At 34.9% G+C, this 14,813-nt stretch overlaps 1 protein-coding gene and 1 long non-coding RNA gene across 2 annotated transcripts in view; one reads left to right on the plus strand and one right to left on the minus strand.

Moving 5' to 3' along the window:
- sano (serrano) overlaps positions 1 to 14,813 on the plus strand; it is a 93,463-nt gene that overhangs the window by 64,790 nt on the left and 13,860 nt on the right. The window lies entirely within an intron of this gene.
- Positions 3,963 to 4,688, minus strand: LOC108082526 (uncharacterized). The gene is made up of 5 exons (XR_011444591.1): positions 4,658 to 4,688; positions 4,434 to 4,548; positions 4,307 to 4,363; positions 4,175 to 4,235; positions 3,963 to 4,086 (listed from the first exon to the last, which is right to left on the minus strand). It is a non-coding gene; the product is annotated as an uncharacterized lncRNA (long non-coding RNA).

Here is a 14,813-nt window from a genome sequence, read left to right on the forward strand (position 1 = left end):
AATGTTTCTAAACTTAATATAATTTCTGTAGAATTTTATTTTCTTTTCGTAGAATATTAAATCCTTGTTTTATACATTTTTAAAATATATTTAACCAATTTGAGATGAATGGCATTCCCAGAATCCCCAGACTGTGCGTTTTGATGGCTTATTAAAGCCTTTAGCCTGTTCCCTGAAGAGCACCAAATTGATGAAAGCCTTTCCCTCACAGCTGTCCACTAAAAAAAACCCCCGTTGACAACACACACTAGACACACTCTGTACACACACTCTATATACCCTCTCTGGCAGCGATGCATCAAGTTTAAGGCTTAATCGATACCACTTACCCCGTCCGTCACTCGCCTCTTTAGCTCTCCGGCTCCACTATCCCAAATCGCTGCAATCGCAATTCTCAGTGCTCTTTTTTTTACACTTCTTTTCCACGCTTCGTTTGTGTCGACAGCAGCTTTTCATTAGACAATTTCCCAGTGGGATAAATCGGGGGGAGGGGAGAAGCAAGACCAGGCAGCAGCAGCAGCAGCAGATTTTCATTATGTCGACACGACACTAACAACAACTTTTACTTCTTTTACACTGAAAGATAGAAGGAAAACAGAAGTTTTTGCATAAAAAATTAATATTCTAAAAGAAGAAATTTAAGACATATATATTTAAAAATATAAAAATATAAAATAAATTCTAGTAATACCCTTTCAAGTATAAAAATATTTTTACCTTAAAATAAGTTTTTAGAGCTATTTTCAGTTTCTCTAAAAATCTGTTTTCCTATATCTCTATCCATATATTCCAGAACAAAAATATTTCAAACTCAAAAAGGGGGTTTACATGATATCAAGATAGTTTATGTGATTTTTTCTAAGATTTTTATTTACAGGCTTCTTGTAGATATTTTCAATAATAAAACTAGATAGATTTTTCCCATTAACTTAAATTTAATTTAGAATATATATAATGTTCTCATAGCTCCTCTAAAACTATATAGATGTTTTTATATTAATTCCAATTTAATTTAGAATATTCTTAATGCTTTCATATATCCTTTAAAAATGTATATATTTTTTTACATTTTTATAAATATTTTTCATATACAAATATTACAAAATTCTCTCTCTAAATTATTAAAATATTATATTCCCCTAAAAATTTCTCTCTCTGCATTCACTATCGCCTTCTCACTCGACACTAGCGTGTGGTACATTGTTAGCTTAATTGTTGTTGTTGTTCTGGCTGTTAGAATGTGCGCATTATTGAGTTACGTGCTTGGCGGCACACAACAGCAACAACAACAATCTCAGCTGCAACAGCAACAGCAGCAACAACAATTGCAACAAGCAGTTGCAACTTGGCACGTTTCTATTATTTAACTGTCAGCACAGCATCGCCACTAAATAGCAAATGGTAACATTTCGAGTTGGAACAACAAGAGCCGCGCTAATTGCCCGACAAAAATGTCTCGCACTTAACATTTGTCTTCTTCATTTGTCGGCGACGAAAATGGGCGGAAATCGAAGGTGTGGTTCCCAGCCCTGATCTCTCACCTCTCAGGTTCCCAAAAAAAAAAAAAAACCAAAAACCTAAAACCCTAAACCTTAAATTAAGCCCTAGATGGGCGGAGACACCTACGCGGCGACAGCTTCAAAAGTTGCCGACATAAAAAAGCCCACGCTCCTGGGAAATAAAATTATAAATAAATGCAGTGAAGGAAATAAGTAATATAAAAATAAATTAAAATACATGAAAATATTTGAGAAAATAAATTAAAATATATTTTTTAGGGAAATTAATAAAATTATGAATTGATTTTTGGGTTACAAATACCTTTTTTCTTTATTTATTTATCTCTTACTTAAAGTTTCCCATTTAATATCATTATATTTTTTCTTGGTGTAATAATTACAGCATAAAATCACTTTAACTGATCTGCATATTAAGCATTTGAAAAAAAGCCACTACCCTGTATTTTATTTTAATTTTTTTGCCATGAATTATGCAACTGCTGGGGTCTTGGGATCTGAAATGTTACCCTCTCTCTCACATCAGATAACAATTGGCAGCTTAACTTGGAGTGATCACCGTTTTTCCTAGGGTATTCGTCATCAGGCAGCAATCTACTCTGGCACTGATTGCACTTTTTAGTGCCTTTTATTATTATTTTCTTTTTTTTTTAGTTGTTCATTATTCTGAGTGAAGGCTGGGGAAGGCGGCCAATGAAAGTTTTATCCTAGGCCGCCCACGCTCATTGCACCCACACACACAGAGAGCCTCTCCTGCTGCCGTTTGCCACTCAGGCGGTCTCGCTCTTATTAATTGGAAGTGCCTAAGCAGGGACAGTGAGGAACGAAAGTATAGGGGTTTCCACATAATGAAAGAATTCAGAAAATTCGTGCAATGTGGAATTTAAATTCATAAAAGAATTTAGGGAGAGAAACCCTTTAAAGAGCATTTAAAATATTTTATTTTATTTTCTTTAAATGCTTAAATAGGTTTTTAAAATCAAAATTATTTAAATAACATTAAAATAATATTTTTTTCCTTTTTATAATATATAAACGCTTTAAAATATAATGTAAAAATAGGCCTAGAGTCTTTAAATTTAGTTTTAAAACCTTTTTTCTAGTTAAAACATTATTTGTTTAGATATTATATTTATTTTCTTTTATAATTTTTTTATCTATTTCCTTTTAATTTACTTAAATGTCCTTGACTGTCTGCCATTTACCATATCCATATGTATGGGTACAAAAAATATCTTGATGGCTTTTCGTACGACATAACCGTAATTGCTTCCCTGTTGAAATAATTGAAGCTGCATGTGGGTGGATACCTGCCACCCCCCTCATACCACCCTTCCAGCACCCCCATTTTGATGGTTAAACTTTCCTTATTTATATTTTTTTTTCGCCATATCGACAAGAGAGAAATTTATTAATTATTGATTGCTGCAATCGCAGCGGTTATAGTGTCTCGCCTCGAGTTGGAACCATTGTTCGCTGCAGTCAAAGAGATTTCTCTATGAGCCAAGGCAAGGTCGTCGTCGTCGTTGATGCTGTGAGCTTTAAACTCAGCGTCTCTTTTTTTGCTTTTCTTAATTTATTTTCCATTTTTTTTTTCTGCCTGCTGAATATAAGTCTTTACAATAATACGCGGGCACGAAGTCAGGGCGCACAATTCGATTCAAGGCTTAAACGGAGGAGAGCTATGCAAATAGAGCTGGCAAACCCAATAAATGGTCTCTTAGGGGAAGGGGGATTTTTTTTTCAGTGGAGGGAGGCTGTGACGACGCCCACGCGCAATTATTAAGCAGCTTTTTGTTCGCTTTAAACAACTGTGACAACTTCTTTAATCAAAAGCGTTTTCAAAAGACCAGGGCGTGGCCCCCCAGCCCCGCTTCTATTGGCCAAAATCTCTGTATGTGTCTGTGTGTGTGTGGGCCAAAAACTTTTGTCTCATTACAAATTTGACGCTTTGGCTGACAACTTTTGATTTCTTGTTTCTATGCCCCGCGTGCGTAAATCTTTATGCTTATGTCATTTAGTTTAATGGGAATCTGTCGTCTATCTCAGTGCGATCATAATTATAGGCTCACGTTTATAGTATATTTTCTGCGCAGCACACAGCGACGACAAGCGCTGATAGATGGGCTTAAAATCAAACTGCACAGAAAAAATTATCGTGGGTAAATCTAACCATTTCGTGGGTTAAAAGGTAACAACCAAAATCTTGGGTTCCATGAACTGTACGCTGCAGTATAACGACGTAACGCGTTACGTAACATGTACTGCTCTACAGTAAATGGAACCACGATTTTGCGGTTAAAAAGCGCCAAACCACGAAAATTGTGAAATACACTATTTTACTATTTTACTGTAGACTACCCCCGACTACAGTAATTGCAGTTCATATTACCACCAAAATAAAACCAAAAATTATTTTAAAATTTTAATAGTATTTTTTTAATTACTTATTCTTTAAAAATATTTACAGAGGGTCTTAATTAATAATATTTTTTTAATTACTTATTCTTTAAAAATATTTACAGAGGGTCTTAATTAATAATATTATGGACTTATATATATATATTTCCTATATGATGAATAAATAAATTAAATATTAAAATTGTAAATTTATTAATAAATAAATATTAAGTCAAACGATGATTATCAATACTCACAAATATATATTAGTCCATATTTCACATCCGAACTGGTACTTTTGTCTCGACTATAGCTTTTCTGAAATAAAAATTGATTTAAGTAAATTTGTTTATTAAAATTAATAGAAAACGGCCAAATATTTTACTTACATTTTGTTGATTCCATTTACATAGTTATGTTTTATAGTTACATGTGTATACTCTCACCTGAAAACAAAATAGAAAAGTATAAAAGATTTAATTATATATGTATATCATAATAAGATATAAAACAAACGGTTTTTGGATGTCAGTGCCAGCTATCTTGCTCGCACTCGCCTGAGATGGTTGCCATCGCAAGTCAACAAGAAGCCAAAAAATACATTTGCATGCATGTACATGTCCGCTGATCGCTATTTAAATTGTAAAATAAAGAGAGGCAATCAAAGATCAGTGCCAAATATAAGATTTTACATATATGCATATATGTACATATGTATATATTTTAATCTGTACACTAACTTTACTTTTAAAAGCGTTACTTCTTGCGATCAGCGGCGTACGTGTACTTGCATATGTACATACATACATATATGTATATGTATGCATAAATACATATACATACATATGTACATTCGCCAATTGCGGATCTTTAAATGATTGTTTGGGAACTTACCGAGACATGTGGGCAATAAGTCTCTGAAATCCCACTCCTCCAGAAGAAGGAAGGTCAATATCACTCATAACTTTTACTTTTAACTTTTTCACTTCACTTTTCGCTGCACAACTTCTCGAAACCGACGCCGCTTTTTAAGTGTGCCCGAAATCGTTTTTTCAAGAAACGTTTGCAATATACTAGAAGTTTAGAAATATATACCAGAATTATACCAGAAAGTATTTTAGTGGGCAGAAAAAGTTATGGATTTTCATAAAATATTTAATAAACTTATAAAATGTTAATGTTACTTACCTTGGGAATGCAAAAATACATACACGATACCAAAGAAGATAAAGAAACACATAAAACTTTTTTCGTAAAACCTACAGTATTTTGACTGCAGCTGACAGTCACGACAGTTCGCAAAGCCAACAACAAAAAACACACAGAATCTCGTACGTAAGGGTGACTGTAATTGACTGTCATATAAACTGTCGTGCAGTCACCAAATCCAACAACAAAATACATTGACAGTAGCTTCACTGTTATTCAACCAAAAGAAATTGTTCATTTAACCCACCAGAATTTTTTCTGTGTGGGGATATATTGATGTATGTGATTTTTCGAGAGGGAAAACTCTATCAAATGGAGGTTGCAGAGTTTGGCGGACATTTAGATAGTTAAGACTTAAAATGTAGAGCTTAAAGTGTGGCTTAGTTTGATGGAAAATAGTTTAGTCACAGGATAATGCAAGTAATTACTTTAATTTATATTTGTATCTTATGTAAAATGATGCTACTTTGATTTTAAAAGGTTTAATTGATAATTGAAATATTCTTTAAAGTTTAAATATATTTTTCAAAATTTTATTTGCATTTTGTTTTTATGAATATTATCATTAAACTGTCTTTTGTTATGCTGCAAATCAGATTAATGAGCTAATACCCTAAATATTTACATAATAAATCTAAACATTCAATAAATTCCATTCCTTAAAATATTCTAGGAATTTTCTTTAATTATTTAAATAATACTTTTTAAATCCCTCAAATATTATCTGAAGTAAACAAATTATTCTTTCATATTTTTCCCCCAAACCTAAACCCAGTACAATAATTTCCTTGATCACTTAAATCCAAGCTTGTAATCAGCTCAAATTATTTTCTCTTTGCCATTCTTTTACCCACTGTTTTGTTGGTTTTCCTGTGAAATTAGTGAATTTATTTCCCTGGCAACTTAATACCTTTTTCCTGACATTTATTTTTCCACTCCAATCGGCAAATGGGGGCATTCAACTTGGTCAGTAACTGTTTCGGTTAATCTATAGCATATATATACATATATATCCCCGGGTGACTCCCTCAAATTTACATTTCTCGTACAAAACCGCTGACCTTAGCCACAGATATTACACTGTTGTTCTTGGCCATTTTTCATGTATATCTATTTATTTTTTTTCTTGACAAATTTGCTGGCCACAAGCGTGAACGACAAATGACGGACCCAAACTGGACTGTGTGGGGGACATTGACGTTGACGCAGGCCGATTGTTTGGAATCAAAGAGCGTGTGAATCAAAACAAAAAAAAATAAATAAAAAATACAACAAAATATAGCAAAAACTACACAGAAAACCAAATTAAGCTTTTGTGACGGTGCTCTATGTATTATTATTGACAGCGATTTGCTTTGATATTTTGTTGACCATGAAGTTTATAAGCTTTTCTTTCTATTTTTTTGGCTAATTTAAATTTTAAGCCAGGAAAGTTCTTTAATTAAATTTCCTTCGATGGTAAGGCGCCAGTTTTTCATTAAGGCAAACACTCTGGCGACGTCTAGACCCGCAAAAGATGATCGGTTGGGAACATGACCAGACTGAAAAACTGAGACGAGCGACTATAGAGACTAGAAATTAATGCGGAAAAACTTGTTTAGGCCGCGACACCTGTTGCTTACATGTGGGAACTAAGTGAAATTGTATTGGAGAAAAAGTATATATAAATATATAATTTTTAGATCCCATTTTGATGTTGTTAAAAGCGTGAGGTGAATATTTAATTAAGTAGAGTATATAGTTTTTATAGGACAGCTGCAGGAAGTAGATTATAGTTAAAGGAAGGGGTGGAAGTGTAGCTCAGGAAGCTGAGATTCTTAAGAAAAATTAAACGTTGATATAATATTAATATAATTAATATTAAAAGGATGTTGGAAATTAAAGAAAAATTTCTGACAGCTTCAACTTAAGCCAAAAACACAGACAGATTTTATTTAAAACAAAGAAGACTTAGTATAAAAATTAATAAAACTTGGGAGATATAATAAATTATAATATAAATATATAGTAAAATCATCAATTATAATTCCTATTTTAACCACTTCTCATAACTTTTCAATAACATAATGAATTTAACTATTACAAATTAAGTTTTGTAATGCTTTTTAAGAACTTTCTTATGACTTCTTCAAATTGCACAACTTCTTATTACCCATTATCCACTTGGCCATTAATTTTGCACTTTCCAATTGTTATTACCAGACAATTCCACTTCAATTGCTTTGTGCCACTAAACCAGAAATGTCTCTCTTACATCTTACCCCATCAAAAAAAAAAAAGAGTTTTTAATAATTTTCACTTGATAAAAACGTAAAAAACATTTAGTCCAGACCATTATAAATCAGTTTCTTTTTTTGTTTCGCCTGCTTAAAAAATTAAATTACACATAAATGTTGTTAATGCTTATCTGGGGATTTCTATCTATTTGCAGGTAAGTGCCAGCTGGAATGAGTTTCAACCAAAGACCGAAGGGCAGAGCTCCAGCTCTGACCCCATAAACCCAAATAGAATCGTGGCACGCGTGAGTAAAAGCTACTATACAGAAAAATGGTCATCAAAGAGATAAATCTCGATGGTAGGATGGTGGATGTATATTCACTTTCTCCGCTTTTAATTGCGGCCAGCTTAATTTTGATGCGTGCGCCATTTAAATGCAGCAAAGAAATCCTACTTCAGACATGTCGCACGTCCGAGCAAAATGTTGGAGTTCCAGGGGGGAGGTTGGGGTTCCGCGGAGGAGCTGCCGGCGGAACAGAACATTTAAGCGGCTTAACCCACTTCCGTGCCACATTATCGTCATTATCATTGTTGTCGCCGCCGACGACTACTTTGCGAATGGTTTTACCTTTTTTTTTAACCTTTTATCTTTCTCGTTTTTTAATTTCTTTCAATTACGCCGCACTTGTCACACAGAACGAAAAATATTACCTTCATTTTGGTATTATTTCGTAACAGAATCGGTGGCTTTTTGTGTCATCTTCGAGTGGGTAGATTGTGGGTTGTGGGAATTGTAAAGGTAATAGTTGAGTAAGAATGATTTTGTGACTGTTTAATGGAGAAATTCATTACCTAGGGGGTTATAAGTCATAAATTAACAGTTATTAATTCAATTACTAGTGGCAAAAAGGACATGAAATGGTTAATTTTTAGCTAAAAAAATTTATAAAAATTTTAAAAATAATATAAACATGTAAGACTCCCTATAAAGGCTTTGTCTTATTCATAAAAATATGTATTTTTCTTAAATACCTATTTATAATTACTAAAATTACCTAAAAAATCTCCAAGAAAAAGTCACCAACTTTTCTCTCCCTGCCCAAGATAATTTCTGTTCTGCTTCAGATCTTTTTTTCGCAGAAAGAAAAGTTACCAGAGATTCATTAGGCAGCTTTCTTTCTAATTAGAGGCCAACGTGAATCATATATATTTTTGTGGGAATTGTAACCAGAAATTATAGCAGCAGAATCGAGCTAATGACGTAAGCCGACGACAGCTTGCAATGAAAGTTGCATCACAAGAGTAACAAAGGAAAGTTGGTTTTGTTGTTGGCCTTTCTAAATGCCGCAAAATGTTATGTAGAATAGCGCGCGACTTGGCGACTGCCAAGTGGAATTGCCAATTGCAATTGATGCGCCACAAGTTTGGCAGGCAGGCAGGCAGTCCGGCCAAAACCAATTTAAAAGCCCCAAAACAGGCAGAGACTGATAAAGCCGGGGCCAGGAGAAGGCCAGAAGAAGATGGCCAAAAGCAAAAACCGCAGAGCGGAGCAGAGTGAAGCTACAAAATGCCAGGCAGTAAAAACAAATGAAGCCAAGAAGAGTCGGGAGAGAGACAGAGGTCTGGGCATGGCTAATGCAATGGCTATTTCTCTGGCTGTTCCTATAGACTTTCGGCTCGGACTATGGCTCAGACTATTGACTATGACTTGGTCTAACTAAGACCCGTAACCCTCTCGCTTCCGAGACGCTGACCGGGCGCACTTTCAGTTTTCAAATGGCCAAGACAACGGCAGCAGCCGCAGCAGCAGCCACAGATAACAAGAAAGTTGAGCTCTTTTGGCTAAGCAAAAACGAACTGGAAATTCCCTTTACTCTTTATTAAAGTCTTAACATTATGCAAATTCCATTAAAACGATATACGCCACGACATAATGAGCTCACAAATAACTGCAACTAAAAGCCAGATATTAATTTGAACAAAATCGAATTGAAACTGCAATGAAATTATAATTACCCTCGGACTTGGTTTGAATTTAAACTGTAAATGGATTTGGCCATAATTGCAATGTAATTGCCTGTGGAATGCTAATGGTAATGGCACGATTGCATATTAATAGGATAGTTTTATGTATGGAAAAATGCCATGAAAATGAAAACTAAAACCAAAGATAAATATAAACAATTTGAAACTGAATTTTAAATAGAGAAAAATAGATAACAAGCTATAAAAATGCTAATGAATTTGAGCTGAAAATCTGATATTAAATATTTTATTTCTATAATATACATGAATCCATATTCAATATCTACCTAAGAACATCCTTTTGTTTATTCAGCAAAAATAAATATATAAAAAAGGAAGAGGATGCCTCGTCTCGGGCAAACACACTTTGTTATCATATTTCAAAACGTAAACATCATTAGTCCCATCTCTCTGCCGATTGTGCCCCGTCATAGTCCCAATCAGTGGAAATACCCCAAACTGCATCCAATTTCATGCCCTTTCCCTTTTTCAAACATTATGACCAAGTCATAAATACCCTTCTTGGTAGTTACAGCAGCTAAAGGCCGGCTGGCAACGATTCGCTTTTATGGCAAAGTCAAATAGGAAAACAAAATAGAAGTTAATCTAATAACAAAGATTGAGCGCAATAATTTTAGCGATTGGCAGCGCAGATTTACCATGGCCAAGAGCTAAGAGTAAGAGCCGCCAGTCGCAGTTGCAGTGGTAGTCTTGGCCGGGCTAAAAGTAAAACCGTCTCGCGGTAAAAGGGAGCGTCCTGCAGATGAAGAAAAAATTATAGAAAATATTTTTTTGATTACAATTTCAACATATTTTGTTATGAGATATTTTTGTATATTTTTAAACTATATTTTCACTTGTAGAAAATATCTTGTAGACATCTTTTACTTTCCAAATTAAAACCAAACTCAAATATTATCAAATTTAGTACCCTTAAATATTCTATAATTTTTCTCAGTGCTTAAGACTTAAGCCCAAGCCCAAGACCATAGTTGGCCGAAACGGCGAGCGTGGCCAAAGTCTCGTTAGCGTTTTGGGGGCTTCGGCAAGTGCAGCTGCTGCCACTTTTGCTGCTGCCACTTTGGCTGCTCGGATCGTTCGTTGCACTTGCCGCTGCCGCCGCCAAATAAGCCAGAATATCTGCAAGGAGAGCTTGGGCCCAGATAGCGTATCTAATGGATACATTTTAGTGCACACAGCGAACGTATCTAATCGGCTAAACGTTTTATTAAATTACGTTAGTCTAAGCTTTGTTCAGGCCTGCCCTGCAGTGGGTGCTCCGCCGCCGCCGCCGACTGACTGGTTTGGCTTAGTTATTTCGCTTTTTTCGAATTTGCTTAGCTGACCTTGCCTTGGCCAGACCAGACCAGATGCCAACCAACCGATGGAGGGGCTTCTCTCCAACTCAGGCTGGCCAAGTTCAAGGTTAAATACTTGGCCTTAGCTAGGGTAAATTTGATTAGTTTTAAATTATATTTATTATGGTTTATAGGTTTTTTCTTTTAATTAAAATATTTGGATTTTATAAGGGCAGTATTTCAAGGGTTTCTTTTGGGAGAAATTGAATGGAGATTCGAAGGCTTCAACTTACACATCTAAAATTATTAAATTGCTATACAAATGAATTTAAAAATCAAGGCTTAATATTTCTAAAAGTAATTCTTTAACTTTATTTTTAACTGCCTTAAAAATCATTTCAATTTTCACCTCTCAGGGAAATCTTTTTCTCCTCCTTTTTCTTCTAAAACCCAACTACAAGAACCCTATTGTTTTTTTTGGGAAATGCTTTTCCCCTGTGCATAAGCGAGAAATTCCTTTTGGCCAAGTTGCAGCGAAAGTTTCGGCAGTTTAAACAAAAGGTAAATGTGGGCGTTAAATGGGCGTGTCCAAAGCTGACATAAAAAAAAAGAAGAGAAAACTCCAAAAGCCAAGCAAACAAAGCCAACAGCTGGGGACAAAAGCCAAAAGGACCCAAACAGGACAGCAAAACCATTATTTGAATGCTTGCATGTCATGAAACTACATATATATTTTTTTATTTATTTATTTTTCTTAACCCCCACTGGCTAGCATAAGTTCAATGTGCTGACTTTGAGATCGGCAGCAAGAAAACAAATATAAATAAACTAAAAGGAGAACAATTGCATGCTGCTGAGACAGGGACAGCCGAAGTCCCACAAATGAAACTGAAATTGAAAACGAAATCAAAACATGCATATGGATTCCGGATGGGATAGGAGTTTCCACGCCAGGAAGCCGCACATAAGCCAGGGGGCCCGGCAAGAACACGACACTGAAAAGCCATTGCCATTGCTTTCCATGCAAATAAGCAAATGAGCAAACAAATGGCCACCAGACAGAGGCAGCAGCGGGATTATTATTGTAGCTGCTGCTGAGCTGAGCTGATGTTGCTCTTAAAAAGAGCAAGAGCTGTGTAGTACACAGAGAGAAGAAATATACAGACACAAAACGATATAAAAATATTAAAAAAAAATATATCAATTTTTTGAGGCTTTGCTAGGTTTTTTTTCAAGAGCAGAAAAAGCTGGGAGTAGGTGAAAATTCCTATTAGTCATGCATGTTTTGGTGCAGAATAAAAAACTGTATATTTAAAAACTGTACAACAATAGAAAAAAAATTACTAGAAATGTACCCGAAAATAGTCCCAAAAAAATCACCATAAAAACATTCCCTTAAAACCACTAAAAAACCTATACAAATACGGCAATAAAAACATCTACAAAAGCCACAAAAACATATATCAACAAATATTTTACAAGCATTTATTTAAGTGATAATCTTTCAACAAAAACAAATATTTAACAGCTTTTTAAGTATTTAATTATTAAAAATATATTACCTTTTAAACAAAGCTTTTAATCAAAGTCATATGCTTTTAACATAAAAACCATTTTTAGATATTTAATTGTAATAAATAAATGAAATATTCAATTAATGTGATAATCTTGTATAATATTAAACACTTACTAAGCTTTAAAAATATTTATTTGTAGTTGCTATCTGTTAAAGCGTGAGTAATTGTGTAAAAAATATATATTTTATATATTTGTATATGCTTTTATATATTTTTATAAATTTTTATACATTTTTATATATTTTTATATATTTTTATATATTTCTATATATTTTTATATATTTTTATATATTTTTTCCTAGCTGTCTTTGATCTTTGTTCTTTAAATAATTCCTCAAAACTGCCCGCTTTGAATTTAATTTAATTATAAATTCTTTCCTTTGAACTTAGAATTTTAAAGACACTTTCCGTTCTAAAACTTTTCCCCGAAAACCCTTAAAAATCCCATTTATTTAAAGTGCAGCCAAGAAAAAGGACAAAAACCTTTGGCGTTTGTGTTCAAGCGAGTCAAGAAATAATTGCTGATGTTTTTTTTTCATGCTCTTTATATATATAAACTTTTTGTTCTGCCTTTCCTTGAGCAGAACAATTGAAGTCAAGCCCCATTTGCTTTTTAACTGCAGGCGGAAAAGAGAGTCGAGTCGAGTCGAGTCGAGCGAGGGTCGCTCCTTGATTTGTTTGGCTCTGGGGCGAAACGAGCGTCTCCTCCGTCCATTTGGGGGCTGCCCTTTTTGGCCCTCGGCATGAATTTATTTGTTTTGAAATTGTAACTTTTGCACTCATCCGCATTCGCATTCGCATCCGCAGCAGCCACTGCCACTGCCACTGCAACTGCAACTGCAGCCGCATCATCATCATCATCATCATCGTCATCATCAACTTGGCCAGTGATTGGCTTTTTCCCTTTTTATATTTTTTTTGCTCCTCTGCTGATTGTGCGGTTTCGATAAGAATGCAACTGCAGTTGCACTCGGTAGCAATATCTTTGAAAAATAAAAAGAAAAACCAAAAATTGTTAAAGAAGAGAAAAGAAAGGAAACCCTTTTAGTACACATACTACATGTGGCAGCGATAAATTAGCAAAAGGGAAAAGGAAGTGCATGGCTCTGCCAAAATGTCAATTGAAGGCGACGAAAAAGTGAATAGATACGTGGGTAACTGCAAAAGGAAAGCTCTGCCGAGGGAAAAATCCCCTCTAGAACAGGCAACGAATTTTCACTTTATCCAGCCGAGAAATTAAAATGGAAAATCCTGGAAATCAAAAGTCGCTGAGGGAATACTCTCTGCTTCTGCGAATTTCAATTGATTGCATTTTCTTATCCTATTTTGCTGATGATTAGCACTGGGAAAAATATAGTATAAATTTGAAAAAAGTTTTGAGAAGCGCATTTTATTTAGAAAAATATTTTTAACAATAGATGTATCTTTCTTAGGGCCTTGACAATTCCCTAAAAAACCCTGTTAGACCCTAGTTTTCCCTGCTTTTATTTGCAATTTTCCCCCAATATTTCGCTGCTCTCGATGCTCCCAAACGTGAGCGCGTGCAGAACCGTTGATCACGAAAGGGGGGGATTGGATTGGGGCTGGGTTTAGGCCAGGAGAAGCTTAGTCAGGATATTGTGGGGGCGATGGTGGAGTTAGACTGGCACTGAAGTCGTCGGGAGTAGGAGTCGAACAATGAATCGCATCGAGGAGCATACATTACAAAGATTGCTGCTGAGGCTGCAGCTTCTTGCAACGCTTCTTCTGGGCCGGGTTCTTCGCTTCGTTTTGGCAGCAACTTTTACTTATTGCTTTGGCTCTCAGCCGTGTTTATTTCAATCTTTTTTTGTTGCAGCTTTGGGCTGCTTTTGTTTTCTTTTAGTGTGCCAGAAGTCGGAGCCGTGTTCTGCTGCGAATTCGTGAAACGTGATGCCGAAAGTCGTTTCTTCGCCTGTGTTTTTTCCCTCCATTTTTTTCGGGGGATTTTCTTCTTGTTTTCTTGTTGGTTGTATTTTTTTTTTGCCCTTGGTTGCTGTTTCGTTTTCCGTTTGTATGTAGGATGCGGATGCTGTGCATGTTTGCTCGCATTTGAATATGGAATCCAACTGCCGCTGGCTGGAAGCCATCATCCTTGTTAAGGGGATCCATAACAGGGCATTGTTTTTAGCCAGTTTCAGTTTGCCAGTTGAACTTGGAGCCCTATTAAGGCCTGGTGATAGAAACGGAGAACTGCCACAGAGAACGCTCCAGTAATTGAATATCTCCAGGGTGTTGGAATTAATTAGAGGGGGCTATAAAAGTTGATAATGGTTGTAGTTTTAAACTAAACTTTGTCAGAATATATTCTTGAAAATTGCTGAAACAAAAGCAAAGTTCTTTAAAAATAAGCTTAAAGCAAAGAAATGATATCTAATTATCAAAATAAAATATTTAAAAATCTAAAATAAATTTAAAATATTTGTAAAAACCCTAATGTACATTATTTTAATACAAGCACTGTCTGGAAATGTCCTAGAAAATTTGTTAAATTAATTTGAAAGCTTTATAAAATTTTGTAGAATTTTGTTAAACCACCAAAATTTTTCCTT

This window comes from Drosophila kikkawai, chromosome 2R (assembly GCF_030179895.1).
Source record: "Drosophila kikkawai strain 14028-0561.14 chromosome 2R, DkikHiC1v2, whole genome shotgun sequence".
Classification (NCBI taxonomy): domain Eukaryota; kingdom Metazoa; phylum Arthropoda; class Insecta; order Diptera; family Drosophilidae; genus Drosophila; species Drosophila kikkawai.